Source organism: Equus quagga, chromosome 21, assembly GCF_021613505.1.
Source record: "Equus quagga isolate Etosha38 chromosome 21, UCLA_HA_Equagga_1.0, whole genome shotgun sequence".
NCBI classification, from domain to species: domain Eukaryota; kingdom Metazoa; phylum Chordata; class Mammalia; order Perissodactyla; family Equidae; genus Equus; species Equus quagga.
This window is the reverse complement of record NC_060287.1, coordinates 33,724,056-33,739,325: the sequence shown is the minus strand read 5'-3', so window position 1 is coordinate 33,739,325 and position 15,270 is coordinate 33,724,056. Positions and strand designations below refer to the sequence as shown.

Here is a 15,270-nt window from a genome sequence, read left to right as displayed (position 1 = left end):
TCTGTACTTACTTATAAGACGTGTGAGAATGGTTCTTCCCAAATGGCATTGTCCCCCTCACTCCATCCTTGAACCAATATGAGAGGCCATTGCATAATTTATTTCAAATAATTTGGGGAAATTAGGTCAATGCTGGACCCAATCCACAGATCTAGGAGGAGTGAATTCGATTCCAAAAGTTTTTATTGGTTCTGGAGTTATCAGACTAAACCAGTGGTTCTCAATAGGGGGTAATTTTGCCCCCAAGGTGAGATTTGGCAAAGTCTGGTGTAAGTCACCTTACATTCAAGCTCAGGCCTTCACCGTTGACTCACTTCTGTCATGACCAGAAAGTATATTTTCTTTCCTTTTATAGAATCCCTCAGATCAGTTCATTTGACCAATCTTTACCTTTTTCTCCTGAAAGTAAAAATTAGGAACACACACCACGCTTATTCAGGATTTGCCTATGGAACAGGAAATGCAGTGCTGAGAAGGATGATAATCAGCCCTAGAGGTCAGCCAACTCAGGTGAAAGTAAACAATGGCGCCATTGTTGGGTGTCACAACTAGAGAGGCGCTCCTGGCATTCAGTGGAGGCCAGGTGTATGCAGGAGAGAGACAGCTGAGCACTGGACCACAGGGCTTGGGTAACTGAAAAAAGGTGCGAGCAGCCAATGGCAAAGCAGACATACTCTTTATTCACTCTGGCCAACTGATGGTTGGACTGCAGCGGCTCCCCTTGTGGCCGCTTTTATATGACTACTGGACAAAAGTGGCAGACAGCCAGCAGACAATGTTTACATTATGCAGGTTACATAAGGTGTTTACATACATGGTTGGCGCATGTGCTGCCTGCAGCGGACATGCTGAGTCACATCCGCCTGGAAGCTGCTCTGGTCTGATGGTCCACAGAACCTCCATCTCCCTTCCCTCCACCCCCATGGGACCTCAGCAGTGGGGGGAGCCTGTGGGAGGTAGGGGCACACAGCCCAATGCCTTGGACCCACATTCCACAACAACAACACAGAGAACAGCAAACGACCACCAAGAGACAAGCTATACTTCCTAATGTGATGAGAACCCACTGCCATGAGGAGGACAGCTCAGACCACCATTCCTGTAGGGGGTCTCCCATCAACATCTGGATCCTCAAGATCTCCTGCTTGGCCTGTCGCAAGGCTTGTGATATGTTCCTTGCTTTATCTGGTATATACATGTAACATTGCACCTCAATGACTGCACAGGTCTCCCCTTGTGCTGCAGTAAGGATGTCTAGAGCCATGCGGTTCTACAGCACAACCTTCCCGGTCTGGTCTACTTCATCAGTTAAGAGAGACAGGGCCTGGGCTGTATGATTGAGGGCCCGGGCAGTATGCTGTGCCAAGGCAGTAACGTGCCACTCCACAGCAATCATCCCCACGGACAGACTAAGAACAGTCTGCGGGTAAACCCACCAGGGTGTTCATTTCTCCTGCTGATAGCGCCCTTTTACCCTCTCCCAATTGCTGGGGCGCACGTCCAAGGTTCTCCAAACGGTAGCCAGGAGATAGGGCCACCCCCGGGTACATCGCCCTGTCTAGTTGGCCGGGAGATAAGGCCATGCATAACTACCACATACCCAGAGACTGCCCATGGGTACACTGTCTGTGGGGATCGTTCCCACATAGGGACAGACATTCTACCAATACTTGGGCTGGGTCACTCACTGGATCTTCTGACACAGCTCCTTGGGTACCCACCCTGCTATCACATCCCCCTTTTGTTGCTCTATGCATAGGGGCACAGACGTGCGGAGCGCAACAGCCTCCCTGGGTAACCACCCATAGCCACCCCAGAGGCTTGGGGTTGCCCGGGGCCGTTTAGGTCCACGTTGTCAGTGCAGCTTCTGGTCCACTGGGCACCTTCTTTGGTCCCACTGAGCATTGGCAGGTCCCCAGGAATGCAATCAGGTCCGGTTTCCTTCTGAAGCAGGGTGGATGTGCCACGGCAAGCCTACTGCCACGATGGTGGGCAGTTCTGTGCACACCCAGCAGTTAGACACATTGGCCACCTCAGCAAAGGTGTGCGTCCAGTCCACAACACTATTTGCCACACTCCATCTATGAGCGAAAGGACAAAGAAGTGATAGGAACTAAGAGAGGCAAATCACATCCTTTGGACAGAACGCAGGCTAGTCACTTTCCTGGGACAAGAGGGTGTCTGCCAACAGGGTCCTTCCCGGCCATTGATACCACACCTTTTCTGCCTGCAGAGGCGCTGCAAGCGCTGGGTCCACATGCAGCAGTACAGGGGAACTCATTTTTGGCCACAAAGAAATCACATGTGTTCCCTTCAGGGCAGAACCAGCATCAGTCCATGGCAGCCTGACAGTTACCCGAGGGGGCCAAGTGCTGGTCACCCACGGGGTGGCATGTAAGTCTCATTGTTCCCCAAGTCCCCAGGGTGCTAAAAGCGCCAGCCACCTGCAGTGAGGGGCTTGTATCTTCCAAGGCCTTTCCCATTCTTTTACCTCCCCCATGTTAAGAAACGTTGGGGCCAGCAAAAGAATGTTTCCATTTCAGCCGTAGCCAGGCTTCAGTAACTCATCAGTAGTTACACTTGGAGCTGTATAGGGGCTGCAATGCAGCAAAGCCTCCATGGGGGCTGGCTCTACCTTTTGAGGTTTTTCATTCAACACCATCAGTACCTGCCACGACTGAGTTGCCCAGCCTCGCAACGACGGGGGCTCTACGGCCGTGCGTAGGCCCTGCTTTAAAAGCCCATTATCCTCTCTATCATCCCGGCAGCAACTGGGTTGTAAGGAGTATGGAAGGTCCATTGGATGTCCACAGTGCCAGCCTGCTGTTGGACTTCTTGTCCTGTAAAGTGTGTCCCCTTGTCACTCTCCATGACCAAGGATCAACCATAAAGGGCACAGAGTACCTGCAGGGCCTGAATTGTCCGCCTCTGGTCTACGGCCGCACAGGGCCATGCAAAGAGTAAACCAGTGGCCGTATCAACAGCCAAAAAGGGGCCAAAAAGGCCCCTTTGGTCTTTGGTAATGGGCCAAGTAGTCCACCTGCCATGGGCCCAAGGGTACACGCCCTCTAGCTACTTGCTGCTGTGTGGACACTACTTTCCTTCTATTAGGAAAGGCCTGGGCACACACTGTGCATTCTTGGCATGCCGTCATTATTTCTTGCCATGTGAGGGGTAGCCCCCAGCGCTTGCTCACTGTTCCCATGGTCTGGCTCCCTGCGTGATTTAGGTGTTGACGTAGCCAGTGTGCCACATCTGCAGACAAGGCCCTTTCTAGCCACCTCACGGGTCAGAGTATCAGCCTCGTCATTCCCAGGAGCAGTCAGAGGCATGTGGCTGTGAACATGATACATTGTCACCTCTTTTTCATGGCCCAAGGCCCATAGTTCCTGCCACATGGCCTGCCTCCACACGGGGCGGTTCCCGGCCAACCATTGCTGAGCCCACCACACGGATAACCACAGGGTCAATGCCCAGTACACCGCCCAGCTGTCTGTACAAACAGCTGAGGGCCCTGGTTCACGGGCGATAACCATCCAGACGACCCATAATTCTGCCCACTGGCTGCTTTGGCCGGTGCCAGTATCAAACCAAATAGTATCAGTGCTTGGTTGCACAGCTGTGGCTGTCCACGTGGCAGCTGGCTCTCTACTAGAACCATCAGTATACCAGGCATCCTGCAGGATAGGGGCCTCCCCTCAGCAGAGGGCGTGGGCTCTATCTCTAGAGGAGTCTGTTCCCCCACAGCGAGGAACTCAACCAGCCCTAACACCTGCTGCAACTCCACATTCAGGGGGCTGGAGCTCACCGAGCTCCTTTGTTCCAGATAAGCCCCCTACTTTGACAAGGTAGGGGTCTGGGCCGTGCCAGACCATGGACGGGTAGCCCATGACCGGAGCCATTCTTGAATGGAGTATGTGGTTCTAAGCTGGACAGGGGCCGTTTGTGTGATAGCCTCACACGCCATCAGGGCAGCATAGGTGGCTGCCAACTGTTTCTCCACTAGAGAATATTGTATTTCTGCTCCTTTCCACAGTTAGGACCAGAACCCAACAGGGGCTCACACCCGGTCGTGCTGCTGCCACAGGCCCCAGCCAAACCCTCTTGGGTAACGTGGATGTCCAATTCATATGGCCGTCCTGGATCAGCCATCTGGAAAGCCTGTGCCTGCTGCACAGCACGCCCAGCAGCCTTGAACGCTTGGTCCGTAGCATCTGTCCACAGGGTTCCCTTCTTTACCACCATATATAGGGGTCTCAGCACCTGGCCTAAATGAGGGGTAAACATTTACCAGTACCCCAACAGGCCCAGAAATGTTTGCAATTGAGCTACAGTCATTGGCAGGGGGTACACCTGTATCTTGTCAATGATCGCCTCAGGTATCACCCTCATCTTACCTGACGAGACAACCCCTAAGAATTGACAGATAAACCAGGTCCCTGGACTTTGGTGTCATTGGCCACCCAACCACATGTTGCCAGATGCTTCCGCAGGGAATCAGCAGCGTGCTCTAGATCTGCAAGAGTCAGAGGTTAACGTAACATCGTCAGTATAGTGAAATACAAGCACTGCATCACTGTGAGCCCAGGCAGCGAAGTCCTGAGCAATGAGCCCGTGACAAATAGTGGGGCCATGCAGGTTTCCTTGTGGCCACACACAGAAAGTCCACTGTCTGTCATCCCAGGTGAAGGCAAGCTGATCTTGACTCTCAGCAGCAATATCGATGGAAAAGAAGGCATCAACGAGGTCCACAGCATAGTGGTACTGTCCCAATCGGACTGTTAAGCTGATCCATTGTCATGCACCGAGGGCACAGCAGCATGCAACAGAGGAGTCACTTTATTTAATTCCCAGTAATCCACTGTCATACGCCACGTGCTGTCAGGCTTCCTCACTGGCCAAACCAAGGAATTATAAGGGCTGTGGGTGGATGGCACGATCCTAACCTCTTCCAACTTTACAACAGTCTGTGTGATCTCCTCATGTCCACCCGAGAGGCAATACTCTCAGGTGGTCACCACACATCGTGGCAGAGGCAACACTTGTGGCAGGTGGTGTGTATGCCCCCCGGACAACAGTCTTAACCACATGCACCCATAGGTGGAACTCGCCCATGGTCATCTGCAGGCACAGTCTTTGCAAGACGTCCACCCCCAGAACATACTCAGGCATAGGAGACACATACACTGTGTACACTTGGGGTGGCAAACGGCCAATGCCAAGGGACAGGGACACTGGATTCACTTTCACGGTATGGCCTCCATAGCCGTCGACATATGCCGGCTTCCCTGGAGACTTATCCGAGTTGCCGTTAATCAGACTGCAATCAGCTCCAGTATCTACCAACGCCAGCACACACTGCACATCGGTGGGAGACCAGCAAATCGCAAGTTCCACATGTGGCCTCCAGTCCTCCAGGGATCCCCCAAGCCGGGCACCTCAGCCTTCCCCCTGGTCAAAGAGGTACACGGGCTCCCTCTCTGAGGGCTGCATAAAGTCCCGGAGGCTCACTTGCCTACTCTGACGGGATTCTTTCCCGTTTCCACAGTCTTTTGGAACTGTTGCTCAGGCTTCAACTGGTGCCACAGCGCCACCATGACAGCATTCGGTTGCCGGTCTGTTTTTGTCTGATCAATGCCTGAGGCTAGCAGGTCAATCCACATTTGCATACATGTGATTCGCTTGGGCCCTTTCTCCGCTGAGCCTGCTCTCTGCTTGGGCGCCACCCGCCGTGCGACATACACGGTTTTCTCCTTCTGTTGACCTTCTACATCCCCCAAAGTGGCCATTGCAGTGGTTACCTCATGTATCCGGTGCCGCACATAAGGTGCCAAAATGGCCACCAAGGACCCAAAAGCATTGGATGGGGCTGAGTGAAGAACCAAGTCCTTCATCCCGGACGTAAAGTGCTTGTCATCAGGCCCCCAGGTATTCAGGTTAAAAATGGCTTGCCGCATTCCCAATTTGTGGATAACTTGGACCAGTTCCGTGTAGGTCTGCCATCGGCTCACAGTCGCCAGGAGCTCCCCAGCATTATCCCACACAGTCCAGGCGGCAGCCGTCACCCACTCCATCATGGAATGATTTCCTTGCCCTTGGCCTAGCTCATAGCTATTCTGGAGCCGCTGCCAAAGGGAAAGATGTAACGTATGGAGGCCAGCTTCTCCATCTTGTCAGGGGCACGGATTATGCTATCCGCCCCCTCATCCCACAGGCGCAGGAGCCAGACCAGTATGGGCTCAGCAGCCGTTGCCTGCACTACTTACACAGGTCCCGCAGTTCCACTGGCGTATAAGGGGTATACGCCGTGAACTCTGTCACGATCGGGGCTCCTTGGGCGACACCTCCTGGACTCAAGGGCTGCTCATGCTTTACCTTTTGCTGCATTACTGGCCAAGAATGGAGGGGGCATGCTTCCTCTACGTGCCCGTCCTCAGCATCCTCCGCCATCTGGCTGCGAGGCGCCATTGCCAGCTCTTGTTCCAACTGCCACACCTGCACCTCCAGGGCATCCTTCTTGGCTTCGAGTTCCCATATGCAGGCTGCATCCTGCAGGGCAGAATCCATGTTGCGGTGTAATGCTGTCAAAAACAGCCAACTGGCATGCCCCATGCGGGCTGGGCCTTCTCTGGTACCTGTTCCCCTAGGCTATGTAGAGCCATCTCACTGCCAACCTTGGTACCATCCATGGACTCCCACCCTTCCACAGGGGCCCAATTCAACAGGACCTCAGCCACCAGAAACCATATACTAGTGTGTGGCCACATGTCTGTCCCATCAGCCTCAGGAGCCATAGGTCCACTCACCTCAGAATCCTGCCAGCTACACCAAGTATATGCAGGAGTGAAACAGCCAAGCACTGGACCACGGGGCTCAGGGAACTGAAAAAAGGTGTGAACAGCTGATGGTAAGGCAGACGTACTATTTATTCACTCTGGCCAACAGATGGTGGGAGCGCAGCATCTCCCCCTTGGGGCCACTTTTATATGACTACTAGACAAAAGTGGGAGACAGCCAGCAGACAATGTTTACATTATGCAGGTTACATAAGGTGTTTACATACACGGTTGGCGCATGCGCTGCCTGCAGCTGACATGCTGAGTCACATCTGCCTGGAAGCTGCTCTGGTCTGATTGTCCATAGTACCTCCTTTTCCCTTCACCAGGGATGCTGCTAACATCCTACAGTGCACAGGATAGCCTCTCAAGACAAAGAATTATCTAATTCAAAATGTCACTAGTGCCAAGGCTGAGAAACTGTGTCCTAAACCAAACCCTTGGGCCTGCCCAGTGCTGTGTTACTTCCACCCAGGGAAGCTTGTCCTGTGATGGCAGGCCATGAGGAGGCTGAGTTTCTAGAGCTGTGGGCACTTCGACCCACCTTCTGTCCCTTCCTCAAGGAGGTATAAATGCCCCCTGCTTGCCAGTGTTGCCTGCCTGTGGGTCTGCCCTGTAAACAACTCAAGACACTAGATCTAGAAACCCAGCCTTCCCTAGGAGCTTGAGGCAGGACGTGAACAAGACTGCGCTGGGGTCCAGGGGGCGCCATTGCTTACATTCACCCCTGAGTTGGCTGACCTCTAGCGGTGGGTGGGAGGAAGCAACAGCCCAGGGGCTGGCTGATTGTCATCCCTTTTCAAGACTGCCTTGTCACATAGGCAAATCCTGAATAAACATGGTGTGCGTTCCTAATTTTTACTTTCAAGAGAAAAAAGTAAAGATCAGGCAAATGAACTGATCTAAGGATTCTGTGAAAGGAAAGAAAATATACTTCTAGGTCATGATAGAACTGAGTCAACGCTGAAGGCCTGAGCTTGAATGTAATGTGCCTTACTCACAATTTTGTACATGTGTGTTAGGCAAGTTCCAGTAAAAAGAAAGGAAATAGAAAATATTCTACTTTCTAGGGGGAAGGGGTGGGGAAGTTGTGGGTGGTGAAAGCAAAAGTCCCGCGTTATTCCTGGTTACTCACATCTCTGCGTAAGGGCAACGCAGCTTGTAGTCCTTGCTCTGTGACCTTGGGTGTGATATTGTGGCTCTGGCGCCAGGCCAACTGGGTGTGACTCCTTATCAGCTTGTGTCCTTGGGCATGTTACTTAACCTTTCTGTGCCTCCATTTCCTTATCAGTCAATTAGAGATAATAATAGTACTTATGCATAGGGTTGTTGTGAGAACAAAGTGAATAAATATTTATAAGGTGCTTAGAGCAGAGCCCGGCCTTTGTTAATATTGCCTCAATGTCTGTGGATCACTCCTAAGATCTTTTTTTTAGCTGTAACAGTGAGTCAATGGTCCTTTTTCTGCTGCTATCCACGATCTGATATTATGTAATAATAATGCTGGCCCCAAATGCTGGCCCTGGAGGCCATGCCTCATGCAGAACCAGCAGATAGAGCACCATGAGATCCACTTTGCTTGGCTTTCCAAGCAGCACACATCTTGAAGGGATTTTCATCAACAAGGTTGAAACACAGAATCTAAGACTAAACTGAGCTTTGCTGGAAGTTTAATTCACTGGACTCTGGTCCAGCGGCATCATTTTGCCTGAGATTTTCCTTGGAGAATTTCACTATTCCTACAAGATGGCATGTCACTTTCTCTACTTGTGTTTCTGCTTCTTCCTGTTTCTCTTGGGTGTAGATGAATGCTCTTGTTTTGTTTAGGAGGAAGGCTGATGCTGGAGAAGGTTCTAGAAGGAGTGTGGAGATGGTGAAATCTAACAGCCCCTTTTAGCCCTGGGGAGACGGAGGCCTGGGGAGGTGAGGGAGTTGCTCAAGGACTGGCCAGCCTGGAGTGGCACAAACAGTGCCCTGCGTTCCCAGGCTGGTTGAACTCAGGACCGCACAGAAATGACAGGCTGATGGTGACCTGTCATTGGTCCTGCTCCCTTCCTGGTAAGAAGAAAGGTGGCCCTATGGCAAGCCCTGAGGACAGTATGGGCAGTGGGAAGAAAGTATAGTCTCTTCCCCTTCTCCATCACATTCCACATGGGGATGCTGCCAGGACTGGGGACCGCCAGCTTCCACCCTCACAACCACACAAAACCAGGATCGACCTGGCTCCCTTAGAAACATTTGATGCCTGTCCCTTCCTTTGAAGTCTTCTGGTCTCATAGCCTCCTCTGCTGGTAGGAGGTGACAGGACTTTGCCAACTGGGAAGGATGACGTACGTCCAGTTTCCACCGGTTGTTCTGATACAATTATTAACAAAGCCCCTTTTACTTTCAAAAGTGCCTCAGTTGGAGGATGACTTCTATGATTCATCCTACATTTAGCGCCTCCTGAAACTTTACAGCTGGAAAGCATACTCAGGTGTGGCCATGGGCGGGGCAGGGCAGGGCTGGAGCCTATAGGTCTCCACCTGGGTCCGTTGGCAGAGCCAGGCTCTGTTCAGAGAGCCCTGCATGAACCTGGCTGTGGAACAGCACCTGTCGCCCCTTCCCCTTCTTTCCCTGCCCAGCGCCAGCCCACTGGTGCAGCCAGGGGTGCACACGCCCAAGGCAGGTGCAGTGGATTACCCCAGGGCTGGCATCGCAGTGAGGGGGGATGTCAGGCAGGCACCATGTGTTGTTCAGGATGTGATGGCCAAAATTCCACAAGAAGCAGAGAAAAGACTGTGAGCTCTGCCTCAAGGCAGACACGGGGGAGAATCCTGATAGATCTCTGCAGTACTTGGAGGAAGACCAGAGATAAGGGACACAGCATGTTTCAGATTCGATTGCTCAGCACTTTGGTGGATTTCCTGCGAGGCAGCCTGGATTAACGTCATTACGCCACTAATATTGTTGCATTGCAGATACCATGGCTGAACCTAGAGTGTAAACCTTTGAGATCTTGGTGGGCCCTCATGGGGTCCCTCCATGGGGAGCAGCATAAACCAGCTCCCGTGGCAGTTTTCTGTCTAGCAAGAGGGGGTGCTTAAATGGACACTGGGGCAGTCTCTTTCCAAGTGGAGCATCTAACTGCATGTGTGTAAAGCGAGTCCCTCCCCCCAACGCCCACTTCCATTGCTGGCTTCCACGGGACTAGGAAGCTCTGCGGAGAGAACAGCTTTAAGCGCCTTTTACTTGTTGGACTCACCCAGACCTGTCTGAAGGATAGGCAGTGCTCACAGGAACACACTGCAGGAGGGACAAACAGGAGAGAGGAGAGGGTTTGGGACAGAACTCCCCAGGAGGGAGAGAAGAATCAAGCAAGCTTCTCCAAATCCATCACCAAGGCAGAGGAACTGGGACCAAATGATTATTTTTCCCAGCTAGATAGACTGTAGCACTGCCCTCAACTCTAAGTAGTTAATGAGTATTTTTGTTCAAGTCTTACCTCTACCCTCCTCCCCAGCTAGACCCGAGCTCCCTGAGGGCTAGACCCTGTCTTTTTCATCACACAATCTCCCTCACCAAGTGCAGTGTCTGGTACCCTGTAGGTAACGATGGGCACCCCGGCATAGCTGGACAGTCTCCAGTGTGGAAGAAAACTGACACCTGTCACCTGCCTCCCTGGCCAGGTGTATGGGCTCCAGCAGAGCAGTGGTAGGGGAGTGAATTGAAAGGACTGGGGTCCCACTGGCTAGGCACAAGACAAGGGCATGTCTGGCGGCCATGACAGCATGCTGTCGTGAAGAGATTGACGAGCCCTCCAGACGGCCAATTGCAGACAGCCGAGGGGACCCTGCGCGGGCCAGGGGAGGAGTTGCCCTTTGGGGAACCGTCAGCTCTTAGTGCAACCACACTGTCTAGACCAGCTGCAGGGGACAACCAAGACTGGAGATGAGCAGGAATATTAGGGTCGAGGACTCTGAAAAGGATGAGGTTTCCTCTAGCCAGACATCAAGATGTACATGTCTGTGTAATATGTAAAGTGAATTAATGTAATATGCAATGTGTTAATCATGTAATATGGAGGGTATTATTTGTGTGATATGCAATGTGCATCACTGAGATGTGTAATGTGTGGGATAGAAGATAGGATAATGTGAGGTGTGATGTGTTATTAATGCAATGTGTAATGTGCTATTAATGTAGTACAAAATGTATTAATGTAATATGTAATGTGTTATCAATGTAAAGTGTAATGTATCTCAATGTAATGTGCACTGTTAATGAAATATGTAATATGTAATGCAAATTAAAATAATGTGTAAAATATATTAATAACAGAATATGTAACATGTAAAGAGTAATAACATAACAGATAATGTGTGTTGCTGTAATATGAGTGTGTTATTAACAGGATGTAGAACGTAAGTTGGATGTAGTTAGAGTTAAATGGCTGTGAGGACATGGTACACCCCCGGATGACCAGTCCTGGCCCAGGTCTTTTCTCAAAGGCTGAGTGGGGACAAAGTCACAGGAACAGGGTCTCAGGGAAAGACCTGGACTTTCCATAGCCAAAGGGAAAGTCCACAGGAACTGAAACGTGAGCCAACCACACACACACACACACACCCACATGCACACACACACACACAACACTGTATTTTCAAGGAACAATAACTTGCAACACACTCTGCCCTCTAACTCTTTGATAAAGAATTATTTTTAAAGGCTTTCAAATAATGAATACTTTAAAGGATCTTTCAAAAGACTAGACCTTCCAGCTGTCTTCCAAGAACACAGGGAGGACATAGATAGACAGACAGATGAGAGATAGACAGATAGATAGATAAGGTGATAGATAGATAGGTGATAGATAGATAGATGATAGATAGATAGGCAATAGATAGATAGATGATTGACTGAAAGACAGATGATAGATTTACTATTTACGTGTCTGTTATACGCAGTGTGTGTCCTATGCTTTCTCTTCACTAGGGTTCTCAACCTCAGCACTACTGACATATGGGGGCAGATAACTCAGTTGTGGGGGCTGTTCTGTGCCTTATAGGATGTGTAGCACCATCTCTGGCCTCTACCCACTAGATGCCAGTAGCACCCCTCCAGCTGTCACAACCAAAAGAAATCTCTAGACATTTTGCCAAATGTCCCCTGTCAAGTGTGAAATCACAGCCAGCTGAGAAGCCCGGCTCTACACGCTCAGGGAGAGCACAGCAACAAGTTTAGGAGCACAGACCCCAGAGCTAGATGGCCTTGGTTCAAATCCTGACTCCCCACACAGTAGCTTGGCAAATTGACCTCTCTGTGCCTTGATGTACTCATCTGTAAAATGGGGGTGATATCAGCTCCGACACCATGCGTCTGTTCTGAGAACTAGATGAGCTAAGATGTGTATAGCATTTGCTACAGATCTGGCATAAAGTAAGAGCTTAGCTCTTGTTATTCTAAATCCCCAAAGAAACAGAATGGAAAGGAAAGGCAAGGGAGTTCTGCCCCCATAAATAAGTGAGAATAAAGAGCACGAGGATGAGAAAGTCTGAACATGTACTTTGATTCTTAGCCAGAAAGCCCTGGTGTCTGTACTCCGGTGGAGTGCACGTGAAATGACATCTTCCTCGAATTAGAATCAGATTTATGAAAACAAAGTATTTCAAGAACAAGAGGGTGCTTATCAGACGATAGATGTGTAATGCTTGGCAAATAGCTGATTCAGTTTATGTTAAATCTTTTGATCATTTTTTATAATTACTGACATGAGGTTTTTCCAGGGTCTATCTTTACACAGACCTTCCCTCGTCGCCCTCTGGCCAAAAGTCTCATTACCCTATGCTGATTGACAGTCAGCAGAGTCAAACAATTGAAAAGAACCATACGCAGCCACAGGATGGCTTCACCATTTTATGTTCACTGGAAAATTCTGATAATCTAAGAATGTGGGTTCAGTTTCAAGATCACAGCTTTCTTCTTCTAATTGTTGCATTCTCATGGGATTGCAAGGGACTAGCACAGCGTTCAGTGGACCCTGAGTGACAAGGAAAGTACCCACCAGCCTGAGAGGATGACTGGAGAGTCATAGAATTCAGGTGTCCGTGAGATGCTCAGAGGTCCCCTCCGTGCTAATGTGACTTAATCAGCTCCACCCCAGTGACAGCCTGAAGAGGACAGAGCTGCCCAGCAGCTGCCCTGCCATTAGGGAGGGTGAGGTGACAAAAGAGTAAAGGATTGGCTCCCCTAAGTGGAACTTTAGTTTTTCAGCAGGTACAAAGTTACAGCACTTTCATGATAAGAGCAAGCATGATGTCGCAGCCTGCAGAGTTCACGCAGGCGTCCGTGTGTGTGTATGTGTGTGTGCGATTTAAAAAAAGATCCAAGTTTCCCAATTAGTGGTAAGAGGTTTGACTTTTCCTCGAATATACAATTCCTGGGAAGAATGAGGAGCTCATCGAAGGTCAGTGTCACCATCTGGGCTCCAAGTGACTTGGCAAGTAAAACATACAAACATTGCTGGTCTTTAATACAATCGATCGCTTTTGGCATGCAGATGAAAATAAATTAAAAGGAGCTAAATTTTATAATTGCTGGTAAATCTGTGGATGATCAACTTTGAAACCTTTGTGGCTCCTTTCTTTCCATTTTCACCTTTGTCATATTCTGCATCCCATGTTTTTGGAAAGGGGACCAGATGGAAACCAGGCTGCAGCTGTCAGGCAGGTGAGAAACAGATGGCCCTGGAGGGAAAGAAACTAGAGAGCAGGCAGGTGAGGACCCCCGGCCTGCTGAGCAGCCTGTGGTTCAGGTGCCAGGGCCCAGGTGGGCTCCAGAGGACTGTCCCAACACTTTGTCCCTGCTGCAATCGTCAAGGACAGGGCACACATCATCTTTAGCTAAGGAGAAGCATGACAGAGTGATGGGAAAGAAAGGCCTGAAAGATAGAGTGGGCCTTCTAGCCCCCAGCACGGCCTCCAGGGGAATAAAGGTGAATCCACCTGTCCTCCTAAAGCCTTTGAACCTGCAAGACAGTAAGTCCTCGGCATGCCCTTTCCAGCTACTTATTGTCCATCTATTGGCTTCTGTCCATTCTGCAAAGAGAAATGGGGTCCGCATCTCTACTCACAAATTCCTCCAGACTCAGTCTAGAAGTGCATGCACAGGCAGAGCAAGGCAAAGAGCAAAGGTGCCACCACGCTTCTCAGTAGCCTAAGCTAATCATGATGGCTCCTCAAGAGGAGAACTCATGGCCCAGACAGCGAACGTCGCAGAGCAACACGATGGGTCCCCAACAAAGTCTTCTGGATTTGATATCATCACTTATCAATATCCCATCAGGAAGAATGGGCTCTGATAGAACTAAATTAGGACGTCGCCTCTCAGGAAAAATATTTCTGAAATGCAAAACTGAACCTCAATTCCTCTCGCTCTGCCAGGTTTCCTTCCCTCTTTATTAAGGGGCCAGATGCTCAGTGATTTGGACAAAGCGGCTCAGAAATAGTCTCATCATGCTAGACCTGTTAAATGTCATTTCCCTCAGCCTCGGACAGAGCAAAAGATGCTTTCAACAACTAAGGGAGGCAGGATTCTCAGCTTAGAGAGCATCGCTAGCAAGGATGAGGCAGGAGATCAGAGTCAAAAGGAGAAGAAAAGTAGAAGCAGATGGAAGACAAAAAAGAAAAGTAGAGAAGTGAACAGAGGGGACACTGGAGGTGGCTGTGGGGTCACAGACAAAGGGGTTGCTCCCAACACCATCTACTTGTAGGGAGCAGCCTTGGACTCTGAAAACCTTTGTCCCAATACCAGCTCTGTTTCTTTTTTTTTTTTTTGTGCTGGGAAAGATTCACCCTGAGCTGACATCTGTTGCCAATCTTCCTCTTCTTCTCCCCAAGCCCCAGTACATAGTCGTGTATTTGAGTTGTGGGTTCTTCTAGTTCTTCTCTGTGAGCTGCCACCACAGCATGGCTACTGACAGACAAACGGTGTGGTTCCATGGCCAGGAACCGAACCCAGGCCTCCAAAGCAGAGTGCGATGAACTTTAACCACTAGGCCATCAGGGCTGGCTCCCACCTCTGTTACTTCTTAATCATGGGATCTTTGGTGAATTATTTAGTCTCTCTAGGCCCCAGTTTTTGCCACACAGCCTTATTAGGGTGACAGGGTATGTCACGAAAGTCCCAAGAATGTGGCAGGCATACTATGCCTGTCGACTTGCAGTTAACAGCTATTGCAATGGCCACATTGTGCTACGCCCATCCTGGGTTGTCAATATGATCACGTTCTGAACTGGCCCCTAAACGCAAGAGAAAAAAATCTAAATTGGTTAATATAGCCTCTTGCCTTTAAAACAAGTCTATTTTTAAAAATTCTAAGAACAAGGCTTTCAGCTGTAGGGGTTTTTATTTCATGTATAATTTGTAAACTATGGCCAAAGTAAGATAATGAATT

General features: G+C 50.0%; 1 long non-coding RNA gene across 1 annotated transcript; it reads right to left on the bottom strand.

Moving 5' to 3' along the window:
• Positions 1-659: 659 nt before the first annotated feature.
• On the bottom strand, positions 660-5,137 carry LOC124231286 (uncharacterized). The gene is made up of 2 exons (XR_006886480.1): positions 4,398-5,137; positions 660-2,081 (listed from the first exon to the last, which is right to left on the bottom strand). It is a non-coding gene; the product is annotated as an uncharacterized LOC124231286 (long non-coding RNA).
• Between the last annotated feature and the right edge of the window lie 10,133 nt (positions 5,138-15,270).